The following is a 16,250-nucleotide window of genomic DNA, read 5'->3' as shown; positions in this document are numbered from 1 at the left end:
TACTGCCATGGTGTTGCTAAGCGGTTGCTATGTAGTTGCTATGGTGTGGCTATGCGGTTGCCATGATGTCACTAGATGGTTGTGCTATTATCCCAGGTGGTTTCTGTGATGTTGCTAAGTGGTTTCTAAATGGGTGCTATAGATGTTGCTAAGTGGTTGCTATGGGATTGATATGGAGGTGCTAGGTATATGCTAAGCAGTTGCTAAGCAGTTGCTATGGTTTCCCAGATGGTTACTATAGTATTGCTAGGTGGTTGCTATGGAGATGATAAGTGGATGCTAAGGTGTTGAAAGGTGGTCGCTAAGCATGTGGTGTTTTGGGCATTACTAGTGTATTTGTATGATTGTGATGCAAGAAGGGTGCACACACTATATACTATGTTATAATATGTTATACTATGGTATAACAGCTGGTTGCTATGACATGGATACTCTGACATTGCTAAGCTATTGCCATGGTGTTGCTAAGTGATGTTTACTATGGTATAACAGCTGGTTGCAATGACATGGATACTCTGACATTGCTAAGCTATTGCCATGGTGTTGCTAAGTGATGTTTTTACTATGGTATAACAGCTGGTTGCTATGACATTGTTACTCTGGTGTTGCTAAGCTATTGCCTTGGTGTTGCTAAGTGTAGTTTACTATGGTATAACAACTGGTTGCTATGACATTGTTACTCTGACATTGCTAAGCTTTGTGTTGGTGCTAAACATTGCCATGGTGTTGCTAAGTGATTGCCAGGTGGTTATTATTAATAATAATAAAAATAAGAAAGTAGAAAAGTGCATTTCCTGAAGGTACTTCCAGGCAGTTGCTAGGCTGTTGCTAAGTGTTCAGTAGAGTGATACTGGCTTTGCAAGATGTTTACTATGGGCTTACAGCTGGTTGCTATAGGGTTGCTAGGTGATTACTAGGCGGTTACTCTGATGTTGCTAAGCTACTGTCATGGTGTCACCAAGAAATATGGAAAGAAATTGGTTGCTATGCGGAAACTGTAGGTCCAAACAAAAGCTGTGCACAGGACAAAACATGAAATATGAGAAATGAATGGTGTTGAAATTTAGGGAGGGTTTTAAACCTGCTGTAAAACGAACACTGCTTTGGAGATACGAGGTTTTTGGGTGACAGTGATCTCTCATTTTTTATTATCATATTAAAAATAGACTCAAAGCTGAAAAAGACACGACAACCACATTTACCATTTGTGACGAACGGCATGACCAGAGCAGTGGCTGGCCTGCCATTGCTGTGGTGCCCGGGGAGCAGAGAGGGTGAAGGGCCTTGCTCAAGGGCCCAACAGTGGCTGCTTGCCTATCCTGGGTATCGAACCCACAACCCTGTCATCAATAGCCCGGAGCTCTAAATGCTGAGCCTCCACTGCCCCCTAAATAAAGACAAATTTAATGTGTACAATCAGACGTGTGTTACAGAGTAATGAGCTTCGTGGAAATGACACACCTCAGACGCTGTACTCATTACAGCATGTGTTAATGTGTCTGTTTAAACCGAGGATGTGATTCTTCAGTTGGATTTTTAGGTCTTTCACAGCATTAGAGCAAGTGTGAGACAGAGAGCAGTGCAGTGAAACAACTGCAAACCCAATAGTGAGAGTTTACATCCTCGTCTTCTCATAGCGTTGTTTCTTTTCAGCCCCGGCTGGTACAAAGGCCTACAGACCTACAGATCCTCGCTCTGGTCTGTATCTGTGAGGACCTTGGTGTGCTCTCCTCAGGTCTGTGTGGGTTTCCTCTAGGTACTCCAGTTTCCTCCCACCTCCTAAAAACACATGGTGGGTGAATTGGCTATGCTAAATTACCCACAGTTGATAGCGTGTGCGGGAAGGGGTGTGTGTGGTACCCTGTTCAGATGGTGTTCCACATCAAGGCTCTGGTCCACGATGACTCATGAGGAGGAAGACGAGAAGGAAGCGTATCAGAAGGTGGATGAATGAATCTTAGTGCTAGTAAAACATTTATTATATGGACAAAAGTATTGGGACACCTGCTCATTTATTGGTCTTTTCAAAATCAAGGGTATTATTGGAGTAACTGAATCATGCTGATGCTCCACTGACTGTAACAGGGAGAAGGGTGCATCGGTCATTCCCATTTCAGGCCAGAACGCTGCTATTGCACTGTGGAGCTGCACGAGTGAGACCTCTATACAGAACTGCTAGGTAGCGCTGCGTACACCCAGTCATGTTAATGTAAAATAATTTCTGGATCTCTTAGATTGTCCAGAAATGCATGTGTCCTTCAGGTGGAGCTCAAAGTGTGATATGCTGCTTTACAGCTGTGGTGTAAAAGTGAATTACACTCCCTACCTGTAGGGGGAGCCCAGAAGCAAAAATACCAATCCTCAAATAATGCTGCTTTAAAATAAATTGGACCTTTAGACACTCAAAAGATCATGATTCACTCTTGCATCAGAACTATCTAATACAGATACACATTTTTGACTTTGCAAAACAGATCTCAGGATTTGTACTTCTGCTTTGGACATCCTATTCACCTGTGAGAAACTGCTGAGGACTAAGCTGAAATCAGAAAAAATATTTTGTATATAAAAGCCTTAAAGGAGTAGTTTAATTAAACTTCTATCCACATCCATTTAATGTAATCATTTCTCTTTTGCTAAAGTATTTAGTACATCTGAAGAAAACACATTGAGATTTGGGTGTGAATTTATCAATCTGAGATTGGTGACAGTCTAAACCCAGGGTTTGTTAGCAGTGTTACTCTGGCATCTGTGGTAAATTAAAGAAGCCCATGTCAGATACCAAACATGTCTTTGCTGAATCTCGGCAGTGATCAATATTTTTTCCCTTTTTTTTTGCCAAACTGTTCCTGTAATGTGCAAGACCTCATTACTACAACAATGTTTGTAAAAATTGTTTTGTGTAAAAAAAAAAAATCTTTAAATGTTTTAAATTATTTGTGTATAGTGCTGAGATTCTATAATGTATATAACTTTTGCTTATATTTTTACTTTTTGTTCATACGCACTTTTTTTAAATATATATTTACTTATTTTTGTTAGTTATTCTATGTGTAAGCACCGTTGGATCGTTTCTCATTTTTGCTGTGCACTGTACAATGACAATAAAAGTATCTTATCTTAAAGCAAAAACCTGGTTTATGTTTGCACTGAATTACATCATTCTCTTATATGCACACAATTTCATGAATATCACATAAAAAAGTGGAATTCCCATCAATATTCAGCACGGTAAATTGTCGTAGAAGTGAAAGTTAACAAATTTGTAGTCAGCACAGAAAACTACAAAGACTGGCCAGATATTGCCGTGGTATTTCATCCCCTAATCAGCTCCTCAATGATGTTTCAGACCCTTATTTCAGTTTGCTAATTTGGTCTGCTAGTCTTAAGAAATTTAATTTATTTCATTGCATATAATTTCATTTACAGGGGGGAAAATAGTATTTAGTCAGTCACCAATTGTGCAAGTTCTCCCACTTAAAAAAAATGAGAGAGGCTGTAATTGACATCATAGGTAGACTCAACTATGAGAGACAAAATGAGAAAAGAAAATCACATTGTCTGATTTTTAAAGAATTTATTTGGAAAATAAGTATTTGGTCACCAACAAACAAGCAAGATTTCTGTCTGTCACAGACCTGTAACTTCTTTAAGAGGCCTCTCTGTCCTCCACTCATTACTTGTATTAATGGCACCTGTTTGAACTGGTTAACAGTATAAAAGACACCTGCCCACAACCTCAAACAGTCCCACTCCAAACTCCACTATAGTGAAGACCAAAGAGCTGTCGAAGGACACCAGAAACAAAACTGTAGACCTGCACCAGGCTGGGAAGACTGAATCTGCAATAGGCAGCAGCTTGGTGTGAAGAAATCTACTGTGGGAGCAATAATCAGAAAATGGGAGACCTACAAGACCACTGCTAATCTCCCTCGATCAGGGGCTCCACGCAAGATCTCAGCCCGTGGGGTCAAAATGATCACAAGAACGGTCAGCAAAAATCCCAGAACCACACAGGGGGACCTAGTGAATGATCTGCAGAAAGCTGGGACCAACGTTACAAAGGCTACCGTCAGTAACACACTACGCCGCCAGGGACTCAGATCTTGCAGTGCCAGACGTGTTCCCCTGCTTAAGCCAGTACATATCCGGGTACGTCTGAAGTTTGCTAGAGAGCAAGGATGATCCGAAAGAGTATTGGGAGAATGTCTTATGGTCAGATGAAAGCAAAGTAGAACTGTTTGGTACAAACACAACTCGCTGTGTTTGGAGGAGAGTGAATGCTGAGTTGCATTCAAAGAACACCATACCAACTGTGAAGCATGGGGGTGGCAACATCATGCTTTGGGGCTGTTTCTCTGCAAAGGGACTAGGATGACTGGTCCGTGTACATGAAAGAATGAATGGGGCCATGTATTGTGAGATTTAGAGTGCAAACCTCCTTCCATCAACAAGGGCACTGAAGATGAAACGTGGCTGGGTCTTTCAGCATGACAATGATCCCAACAAAGGAGTGGCTTCGTAAGAAGCATTTCAAGGTGCTGGAGTGGCCTAGCCAGTCTCCATATCTCAACCCCATAGAAAACTTTTGGAGGGAGTTGAAAGTCTGTGTTGCCTGCTGACAGCCCCAAAACATCACTGCTCTAGAGGAGATCTGCATGGAGGAATGGGCCAACATACCAGCAACGGTGTGTGCCAACCTTGTGAAGACTTACAGAAAACGTTTGATCTCAGTCATTGCCAACAAAGGATATATAACAAAGTATTGAGATGAACTTTTGTTATTGAAGAAATACTTATTTTCCACCAGAATTTTTTTTCTCATTTTGTCTCTCATAGGTCTACCTATGGTGTCAATTACAGGCCTCTCTCAGTGGGAGAACTTGCACAATTGGTGACTGACTAAATACTTTTTTCCCCACTGAAATATCCATAAATAGCATAGACTGATGCAAGAAGTGTCTTATATACAGACAGTCAAGCAACATGAAGATGCTCTTATCATTACATGAAACCACACCACAATGTGCTATGAGTGGATTTGGTCAGTGCTAACACTGGCTACTGAACATTAGCATTAGAAAAGAGGATTGAACAGAGGATTGATTTAATTCTAGAAAGCCTGTTAGCAACAATGTCATATCTGCAAAACAGCAACTTTACAGGAGAAGGAAAAAAGACCTTAACGTTTAATGGAAAAATACTTTATTCCAAGTCATTTTGGAGAATTTCTATTGGCCCATTTGTCATGAAAGTCTTAGAGATTGAAATAGTTTAATAATTTTTTTTCTATATTTTAAAGATTTTAAATTATGACTATCATCTCCTTATGATAATTTATGTGTAGTTATCCACTCCAAGATTTGAACAATTTTTCATACTTGCCATTCATCTGTATCAATGATTTTAAAATAACCTACAGTTCTGTTTATAATTTTGGATAATGCTATTTATGAATATTTTGAATAAAACTAATTATTTGCCCAATATCTAAATGTTTTGACATAATACTTTAATACAGTTTTTAACTTTTTGACATAATATTAATCTGGCTCTTACTCTTTAAGAATTGTTTGTTTTTTTTCATCATTTTAAATCTACATGTTGTAAAATACATCCATTGTATATAAAACAAAACAAACTAGTTACATAACGAGTGATTCTGGCCTGAAAACGAGCGTACAATACAACTTTAGATGTCTTCACCAAATGAAACTCTGTGGACCAAAATAAGAGAGTTTTTGACTTCAAAGTCTGCAAGCAGTACAGATATAAACAAGCCAATTAGAGCCTTTAAGTTTCCTTCCTTCTCTCTCGGATTTGGCTTCCAGAGCTCAGCACTTTCACTTTCGGTGAAGAAAACAGTCCATTGCTTTTCGTTAGGGTTTTAAAAATTCAGTGACCCGGCTGCTATTCTGGTGCTCTCAAATCCCTGATTGTAGCTTTAAGTGTACATGTGCACATCTGTTTATCCTCGGTTTGGGCTTAGAGTAAAGTACTGCATAATTGATGAAGGGGGTTTTGTGTATAGTCTCAGCTTTAAGTTCAAGGTAATGTAGCAAGAAAAAAGGCGTGGATGGGGAGGCTGATGCAAGAAGTCTTATATACAGACAGTCAAGCAACATGAAGATGCTCTTATCATAACAAGAAACCACACCACAATGTGCTTTTCTGAGTGCATGGTGGATTCGGTCAGTGCTTACACTGGCTACTGAGCATAGCATTAGAAAAGAGGATTGAATCCATTCTAAAAAGCCTGATAGCAACAACGTCATATCTGCAAAACAGCAACTTTACAGGAGATCTTTAAAAAATCTTTAATGTTTAGATGATGTTAATGTAAAAAGACTTTCTTCCGAGTAATTTTGGCCACAGCTGCGTGGCGAAATTGAAAAGCTGTAAATAAAACAGTGTTACAGTCAGTTTATTTGTCACATACATAGTCATATATATATATATATATGTGTATATATGAGCTTTATAATGACTGTATTATTACTCTACCGCCTCAGTCCACATGCTTCTTTCACGTTCAGTGGGGCTTTGGTATCTCTCAGCTTGTCCACAAATGCATGTGTAAAGCATGTCCTATAGTGGTGGCTTTAGTGGTCCAGATTCCACATTCCAACTGTAGGGGGAGCCCAAGAGCAAGGAATACCAATTCTCAGATGCACTGTCCTTCTGCTTTGGTTAAACACTCAGTACTCAGGAGGGCGATATAGAGAGGTCTGCCATGAATGTTGACTGGTTTGGGCTTAGAGTAAAGTACTGCATAATTGATGAAGGGGGTTTTGTGTATAGTTTAGCTTTAAGTTCAAGGTAATGTAGCAAGAAAAAAGGCGTGGATGGGGAGGCTGATGCAAGAAGTCTTATATACAGACAGTCAAGCAACATGAAGATGCTCTTATCATAACAAGAAACCACACCACAATGTGCTTTTCTAAATGCATGGTGGATTCGGTCAGTGCTAACACTGGCTACTGAGTATAGCATTAGAAAAGAGGATTGCATCCATTCTAAAAAGCCTGATAGCAACAACGTCATATCTGCAAAACAGCAACTTTACAGGAGATCTTTAAAAAATCTTTAACGTTTAGATGACGTCAATGTAAAAAGACTTTCTTCCGAGTAATTTTGGAGCATTTCTATTGGTCCATTCATCAAGAAATCAAATTTGGACACAATGTACTAAATAACAACCAGATTTTAAATTATGTCAAAAAGTGAAAAACTGCAAAAATGGAGACAAGGTTTTGGATATTGCCATGGTGTTGTTAAGTGATGGCTATGTGATTTCTATGGGAAAGGAAATATTGAAAAAACAATGGTTGCTATGCTGAAACTGTACATCTAATCAAAAAGCTGTAGACAAGACAAACCAATCTGGAGCTGGAATAGAGTTGAAAGTTTGGTAGGATTTTTCCTCCTCCTGTCGGTTTTTGCATGACAGGGACGCATAGTCATTAAGTCCTTATTATTCATTAAGACTAAAGGCAAACAGACTTAGCTTAGAAATTATTATTTTTGTCAATGTGTTTTCTGGCATTCCCTGATAAGTAGCTAATTTTCATAAACGCTGATTTTTTGACCTCTTAGTTTCTTTTAAACCAGCTCTAATGCTCTGCGGGTGCTTTACATTGCACCCATTGCTGGCAAATCAGTTAAATTCAGATGTTTTAAGATTTCTCAAGCACCTTTCACAGCAAATGTTGAAAACCTCTTAAGTAGAGAGAAAGAAACCATCCTCCTCTCCTCCAAAGAAAGTACTGCCAATAGAATCCTGACCTCACTAACACTCTTGTTACCGAATGCAATCAAATCCTCCCAGAAATGTTTCAAAATCTAGAAGAAAGCTTTCTTAGAAACAGTTACTCCAGCAAAAGCAGGATCAACTATTTTTAATACTCTTGATTTCATAAGAAACAATGAATAAGCAGGTGTCCCAATACTTTTGTCCATATAATGTATTTTATCGGTTCATGCACCTTAAGTCGCTCCAGAACCTTGAATTCAATCACCTCATTGTCTCCTTTAGGAGCAAAAAGAGAGTTCTTAGTGGTCGTTTGGTTTAATCAGGCAGTCAGAAAGGGTCGGTAGAAAAAATGACTGCCCAATCACGGCACATTTCCATAAAACCTGTGTTTAGATGACTGAGGAGAGAGGTTAGGGTCACCTGTGCTTAGCATGCAGAGAGCATGGTCTCTCTGACACCAGAAAACACTCCTGCACTAATCAAACAGAAAAAAAGCAAAAAAAAGTTTATTTAAATTAATTTCTCTAAATATTTCCATTTAATGAATAATATTAAATAAAATACAATTTTAATAAAACAATAAATACAATTGTAATAAAATATAAAATAATGTTTCAATTAATACCTTTTCTATTTTATCATATTTTATTTTATTTTAATTTAATTATTTGTAAATATGTTACATTATATTAATACCGTAATATCATAAAAAAAAAAAAACATTTTAAATATTCCAACAAAAACCAAAATATTGTTCATCTGATCCGACTATTAAGTTAGCGGTGCTGAAAGTTCCACTAGGATCTTTTAACTTGCCAAAGCCAGAGCCTCTTAACTTCCTGGAAGTGATCATGATTGGCTACAGATGGAAGCATCTTTGTGCACACATAAAAAGGCTTTGTTTGAATTAGATTGGATAGGATTGACCAACACACAGTACAGTAGGAAAGTCCAATCAGCTCAGTGCAGATCTGTAAAGGATGGCTGTAGAGTTACCCAAGTCAGCAATGTCTCTAAACAGCTGCAGATTCTGCAGATTGCCAGATCATCAGTTCAAACTATTTTCCGCAAGTAGAAGTTATCGGGAGGTGTGGCTGCTTTGCTGGAAGGTCTGGAAGAAGAACCAAACTGTCACCTTCAGCTGAGAAGGAACTGCACTGGAAGCTGCTGGAACCCCAGTGTCACTGTGTAAACTCGAGTGTGTTGAACATCGGCAAGGGCGGAGAAGCTGCAGTCGAAGACAGAACCCCTTGCTCTTTCAGACTCAACTACAGTTTGCAGCTGAACCATATAGACAAAGAAAAAGCTTTCAGCAGAAAAGCTTTAGGCCACAATGACCAGAAGTATGTTTGGAGGAGTAAAGGTGAGCAAGGTGGTGGTAGCATCATCAATGGTCGCCAGAACTGCGTAAAGCCCTGGTCACACTGGGTTTTTGCATTTCACGACAGCCAGCAAAATGACCACAAATGTTGCAAAATTAAAAAGCTGGAAAAAAACAGCGTAACAGTGTTACAGTAGCTTATTTCTCACATACGTAGTCATATACAGTACAACTAGCAGTGAAATGCTCTGATATATGCTCTGACTAACTGCCCGCTCACATAAAATAATAAGAGAAAATATAAAAATAGAAAAAAATATATAGATATCGATATTAAAATGAGAATATATACAGAGAAGAATTTACAGCAGTGGGCAGTGTAAATATGAGTTTTATAATGACTGTATTATTACTCTACCGCCTTAGTCCACATGCTTCTTTCACGTTCAGTAGGGCTTTGGTATCTCCCAGCTTGCCCACAAATGCATGTGTAAAGCATGTCCTATAGTGGTGGCTTTAGTGGTCCAGATTCCACATTCCAACTGTAGGGGGAGCTCAAGGAATACCAAATTGTAGATGCACTGTCCTTCTGCGTTGGTTAAACACTCAGTACTCAGGGGGGCGATATAGAGAGGTCTGCCATGAATGTTGACTGAAAAAAAAGCAAGCTGGCTGACGCCGTAGTGCCCCTGGAGGCAACGCTCAGACTTGCAGCTCAGACTTGCAGCTGTGTTCTGAAAAGCGTCTGCGTAGCTCGGAGCGTGTGCATTCGCGTCCTAGCGTGAAGCACGTTTCAGGCCTAAGCTGTGAGACAATGAACCGAACCTCCATCTGGAACATTGTCCTAGCTTGTGAGACTTTCCTGTCATACTTCACTCGTGCCAGCAGATATTAGCGAACTGACAGTCATTAACAATTGGCTCGCAGCTGTTGGCTCACGTCTGCCACTGTTTGGATGGTTTGCTTGTATTTTACTTATTATACTTACTTAATGGCCGTGGGCCAATGTAGTTGTGTGTATGTACACGTATGTGTGTGTTACTGTCCTGGGGGCCAGCTTGAGAAATGCACTCCACGCTGTGCACACAAATACAATCATTCAGTAGAAATTGAGTGCTCCCCTGCTTCTGAAACGGGCGTGAAGATTCGACAATCTGTCCTCATGAACTGGAAATCTAAAAACACCATTAGCATCGCCCACTGGACACATTTACTAGTGGATTACAAATCAATGGATAAATTATCCATCAAAGACTCCATCAAAACACAAACTACAGATTCTGATCCAACTGGGACACCTCCTATTAAACTCTTTACCTCGCATTAAATAATCACCCAATAAAGACAAGATCTGGGGCCGGATTTACAAAAAAGTGTCTGAGATAAGCTTTTTTTTTACTTTACTTTGATTTTGTTTAAAATTCAAAAACTAAAAGAATTTTCTTTCTTCAATTCTAAGAACAATCAGTATTCTCAAATAGTAATCAAATATTTAATATATATATTATTGTATTATTGTAATATATAATATTGTATTAGAGTGTAAGGGTTCAATAAGTCAGCCTCTAAAATGATCAGTTTAAATAGTTGAATTATTAGAATTAATGTCTAATTTAACTGGATTAAACCTGGAGATCGCTCTTAAAGGTCTGCTTGTGTCCACTTTAGTAAAATTCACTCTGTCTTTGAACGCCTAGTTTGACTCTTAAACACTTTGTTTCCGACATTTCCGACAGGATTTCACTGAATATCTGAAAATTAAGGTCTTATTTGGCAGCGTTTATGATAAGCTGTGAAATACGGCATAAAAGTCAATGATACAATTGGCCTAACTACGAAAATAACGACAACTGTGTCTTAAGAAGGTCTCAAGAAAAGAATTGAGTTTCTTAAGAGAACATTTGAGAACTTAAATTATCCATCAAAGACTCCATCATAACACAAACTACAGATTCTGATTTAACTGGGACACCTCATATTAAATAATCACCAAATAAAGACAAGATCTGGGGCTGGATTGGCAAAAGTGTCTGAGATAAGCTTTTTTTTATGCTTCAGAAAAAAATAGTTTAAAATTCAAAAACTAAAAGAGTTTTCTGATTTTTCTTCTTAGTTTTTCACTTATGAACAATTCTAAGAACAATCAGTATTCTCAAATAGTAATCAAATATTATAAATATTGTCTTAGAGCGTAAGGGTTCAATAGGTCAGCCTCTAAAATGATCAGTTTAACCCCTTAAACAGCCTTTGTCCCACTGACAGGCCAAATGTGTTCAATACAACTATCAGAGAATAGCCACATCAGTTTGTATAGAAGACCATGTAGTTACTAAGTAATACACCTTACTGTGTAATAAACCCTGGGGTGCTAAGGGGTTAAATAGTTGAATTATTAGAATTGATGTCTAATTTAACTGGATTCAACCTGGAGATCATCCTTAAAGGTCTGTTTGTGTCCACTTTAGTAAAATTCACTACTAGCTCTTGTTTACTGAACATCTTTGAATGCTTAGTTTGACTCTTAAACACTGACATTTGCTCTACACTTTCGGAAAAATATCGGAAAATTAAAGTATTTGGCAGTGTTTATGATAAGCAGTGAAATACGGCATAAACGTCTATGATACAATTGTCCTAACTACAAAAATAATGACAACGAATGTCTTAAGAAGATCTCAAGAAAATAATTAAGAGTTTCTTAAGATAATGTTTGAGAACTTCTGCATTTAAGAGCATTCTTAAGAACTTTGTAGGTTTTTTTCGTAGGAACGTTATTCTGAATCCAGCCCTGAGCCAAATCCCAAGAGCCAAACCACGAGCTGCAAACTTATTTGGCAGTGTTTATGATAAGCAGTGAAATATGGCATAATAGTCTTTATTGCAATTGGCCTAACTATAAAAATAACGACAACGAGTGTCTTAAGAAGATCTCAAGAAAAGAATTAAGAGTTTCTTAAGAGAAAGTTTGAGAACTTCTGCATTTGCAACTTCTGCAATTTCTACAGACCCCTCCTGTCTTTGTATATTCTGTATTTTGTGTATATTTTGTATTTATTTAATATAATTTTGATATAACTTTTTTTTAATATGTTTAGTATGTATATAGTTTTGTCCTCCTGCAGAGCATCAACCTGAGCCTCACCACAAGCATTTCAATGCACAAATGTCCTGACATGTTGTGCAAATGACAAATAAACCTGAAACTTGAAACTTGAAATTTGATTTAAGAGCATTCTTAAGAACTTCATAGTTTTTTTTCATAGGAATTCGTTATTCTGAATCTGGCCCTGAACCAAATCCCAAGAGCCAAACCACGAGCTGCAAACCTCCTGGCTTCATCACACCAATACTTATGTTCACACTCACTCACTCACTCACTAATCTAGTAGACATACTCTGTCTTCCTTCCTCTGGTGTCTCTCGTCTTATCGCTTGTGTGTCCCCTCCCCTGTGGTGTGGACAGCTGTTAGCATTGAATCAAAAAAAAAGAAAGTCTTAATAGTCCTCCGACGAGGGGGGAGGGAGAGAGGGGAGCTGCCCTGCCGTTCAGTCACACGTGTTGAGATGAGAGGAGAGGAGAAATGCATCTGCTGATTCAAATTGATGAAAATACACACAAACGAGCTTCCATTTTGTTTCTGATTGGTTTGCATCAGGTGTTGCTGATTGCCCTGAGATGGGAGTGGACTGGCAGGGCCCTGTGCTCTCTCTCTCTCTCTCGCTCTCTCTCTCTCTCTCTCTGTTTTACTCTCTCGCTCCCCTCTACCCCTAGCCTCTAGAGGCTGCCATGCTCCACTCAGCACTGGTCTGTTCAACAAGCCCTTCAGTCGAGCCTGAGCCGGGCCATCATCACACTGTCGTCTCCTGCCGGCAGGTCAAGGATGTTTGACACCCCTTCCTCAGCCAAACGCACACAAAGGCCTCTTCTTCCCTCAGCTGTACGGTCTATGCTGCCGCCGCTGCTGCTGCTTCAGACACCGCAACAAAGGATCTATTGGTGAGTGAAGTCAGCACCAATCTAATAAAAAAATCATACACTCTTAAAAATATATAAATATTAATGCCCATGGGTTTAGAATGGGATGCAATAAAAGCTCCTCTAAGTGTCCCAATACTTTTGTCAATTTAGTGTTTTTGTCTTTTGGGGAAAAAAGTGGTTTGGCATTGCTCAAAGAACCCCTCGTAGCACCTTATTTGTTGTGAGGGTATGTGGATATGATGTCATAACTATTTATAACTATCATTTTATACAAAATGTTTTAAAAACATCAACATCAACATCTGTAATGTTACTTTCTGTTGTTTTATTTTTTTCAATCTGAAGCATTATAGAATACATTAACATTATAGAAGAGCTAATATTCTTATTTATTCTTATGCTAATGTTTTAATATTTTAGATTATAGGATATTTGAAAAGTTAATATTCTTATACTTATATTTCAAAATATTATAGGATATGTTAATGTTACACACTATCTAATATTCACATTTATTCTAATGCTAATATTTTAATATTTTAGATTATATTATATTTTAGTACAGAAGAACTAATATTCTTATTTATTTTCATACTAATATTTAAATACTTCAGAATATTCTAAAACATAAAAAAACAGAAAAGCTACTATTCCTATTTATTCTTATGCTAATATTCAAAAAATTGAGAAAATTATAGATTGTTTTAATATTAAAGAGCTCATATTACTATGCATTCATATACCAATATACCAGTATTTTAGCTTATATGATCTTTTATTATAGAAGAGCTAATTTTCCTATTTATTCTTACACTAATATTGTAATATTTTAGATTTTATGATATTCGAATATTATTAAAGAGCTAATATTCTTATTTATTCTTATATTTCAGAATATTATAAGATATTTTAATATTATACAAGATCTAATTTTCTTATTTATCCTTATTCTAATATTCAAATGTCTTTAAATATAATAGATTACCTGAATATAATAAAAGATCTAATCATTTTTTTTATTTAAGACTATTGTTGTGGTGTTGAAAATAAAAAGGACCTCTCAAGTTACCTATTTACATTCCAGTTTAATTAACAGTACTGTAGGAGTCCACAGTTACCACACCAGACCACCTAGAGATGATATATTAAGTATTTACTCATATTCCAAAACTAATAATGTCTTCCAAGGTATGATAAATTAAAGACAGGCACAAGGCTGATTAGCATACTTATTAATTCGCTTCGGTGGTCCGCCTGACGTGGCCTGGTTTGATCGCTATGTGTCTGTGGACGCCACGCGCCTGAAGATGCTTCCACTCGCTGTTTGTGTTCTGTTATTTATGTGCGTTGCTGTGGCAAGTGAGTTACTGAGCAAGGTAATTGAACATGCAGTCTTCAGGTGTGGAAAACTAATTGTCCCCTCCAGTGAGCTCAGCTCAATTATAGACACAATCTAGGTTAGCTGGTGAAGTACCGGCTAGATCTGATGTGAATCAACTCTGCCATGTATAATTATACCATTAAAATGAAGCTGGCACCTAGCACCTACACTCCCACACACACACACACAAAAGCTACAGGGCCAAGAAACTGTTAAAGATCATGCAATCATGACCACACCATCAGAGGATACTGGAGAAAATAGTGTCTAATGCTATTCAAAGGGGAAGTCCACCAATTTCTTAACATTTCTTGTTATTCGCAGTAATTCGGTGGATAAAATGTAAACAAGGCACTTCAGAGTGTTTGAAAAGCTCATCAGTAGTGGTTCATGGAACGAGATATCTGATAGTTAACAGCTTCTTAAAGCTTTTTAAGATGTTTTTGAGAATCTTCGGTCTAAAATGTAAACCGACTGATGAGCTGAGGACATTTTGCTACAGAGTGAACAGGTCTATATGCTGCCAAGGGGAGATGTGATCTTAGGTAAGCTGAGGTTGGGTCTCAATGCTTAGAATGTTATTGTAAAGGGAAAGTGGTACTGCAGAGACCGCCGACCTTTCCCAGCATCGTTACTACGGCTTCAGCATCACTACTGTCCACTAATATCCACTTGCACTAACACCTTGACCCTAGCACCCAAAAATATCTGCTCAGTCACAGTGCAGTCTGAGATTGAATAACTACAAAATGCACTTACAATTGCATGCAAAAGTTTGGGCACTCCTAGTCTCAAAAGCTCTGAAAAGACCTGATTTGCCAAAAGGCATATTGCTTTAATATTTTAAGCACTGAATCCTATTTGTCGAAATAACAAAAAAGGAAAAGGCCTCAGTTTAACCTTCGCTGTTCCTGTTAATCACCATTTCTTAATGACGCTACAAACTGAGGAAACACAGCTTCTGCATCTTCTTATGGTCTTCTAATGCTTTGTGAGCATCAGTGGTGTTAATGTTCAGCGTGCTAGGCAGCTGCTTAGAGGAGCCCATGGCTGCTGATTGTTGTGAGTCAGTGTGATTATAAATATATTTGGTCAATTCATATATTTGGTCAAATCATCTGGTCTTCCTTAATGATTAGTGTGATTCAGCCATAGACCAAGCGTATTAATAAGGTTGCCATGATACTCTAATTAACATTTACATTTACATTGAAGGCATTTGCCAAACACTTTTTTCCAGAGCGACTTATAAAAGAGCTTCACTGTAAATATCCTTAGCTAGTTTGTATCGGCTCGGATCCGAAAGATACCTCCAAGCTTAGACACTACTAAATACAGAAGTCAGTCTGGAGACACAATACTCACATACTGTACACTCTGCCTTCTAAGTATTCTTGGAAGAGGAGGGTCTTCAGCCTGGGTTTGAGGACAGCGAGCGTTGGACTTTGTGTGCCGTTCGGACACTCAGAGGAAGTTCGCTCCACCGCTTCTGTGCAGGACAGAGAAAAGTCTGGACGCTCATCTTCCGTGAATCTTAAAGGAGGGCGGGTTGAGCTAAGCTGTTCTCGAGGCGCAAAGGGTGTCCTGTCAAAGCCTGTCAAAGTTATCTGAGAGCTCAAATCTCTTGGGGTGCTTAAACTTTTCCACGATACTCTTTTGTACAATATTGCACTAATCCTGCCGAAAATGTTGATGAGAATGGTTCATCTTTAACTAAATGCCTTTTTGGAAATGAGGGATGGTCACTGATCACACCCAAATAAAACAAATGGAAGGAAACTGATGAATAATGGCTGTCAGTATTTTGCAGGTCCTT

Source organism: Salminus brasiliensis, chromosome 3 (assembly GCF_030463535.1).
Source record: "Salminus brasiliensis chromosome 3, fSalBra1.hap2, whole genome shotgun sequence".
In the NCBI taxonomy this organism is placed as follows: Eukaryota; Metazoa; Chordata; class Actinopteri; order Characiformes; family Bryconidae; genus Salminus; species Salminus brasiliensis.
Note: the sequence above shows the minus strand (reverse complement) of the source record.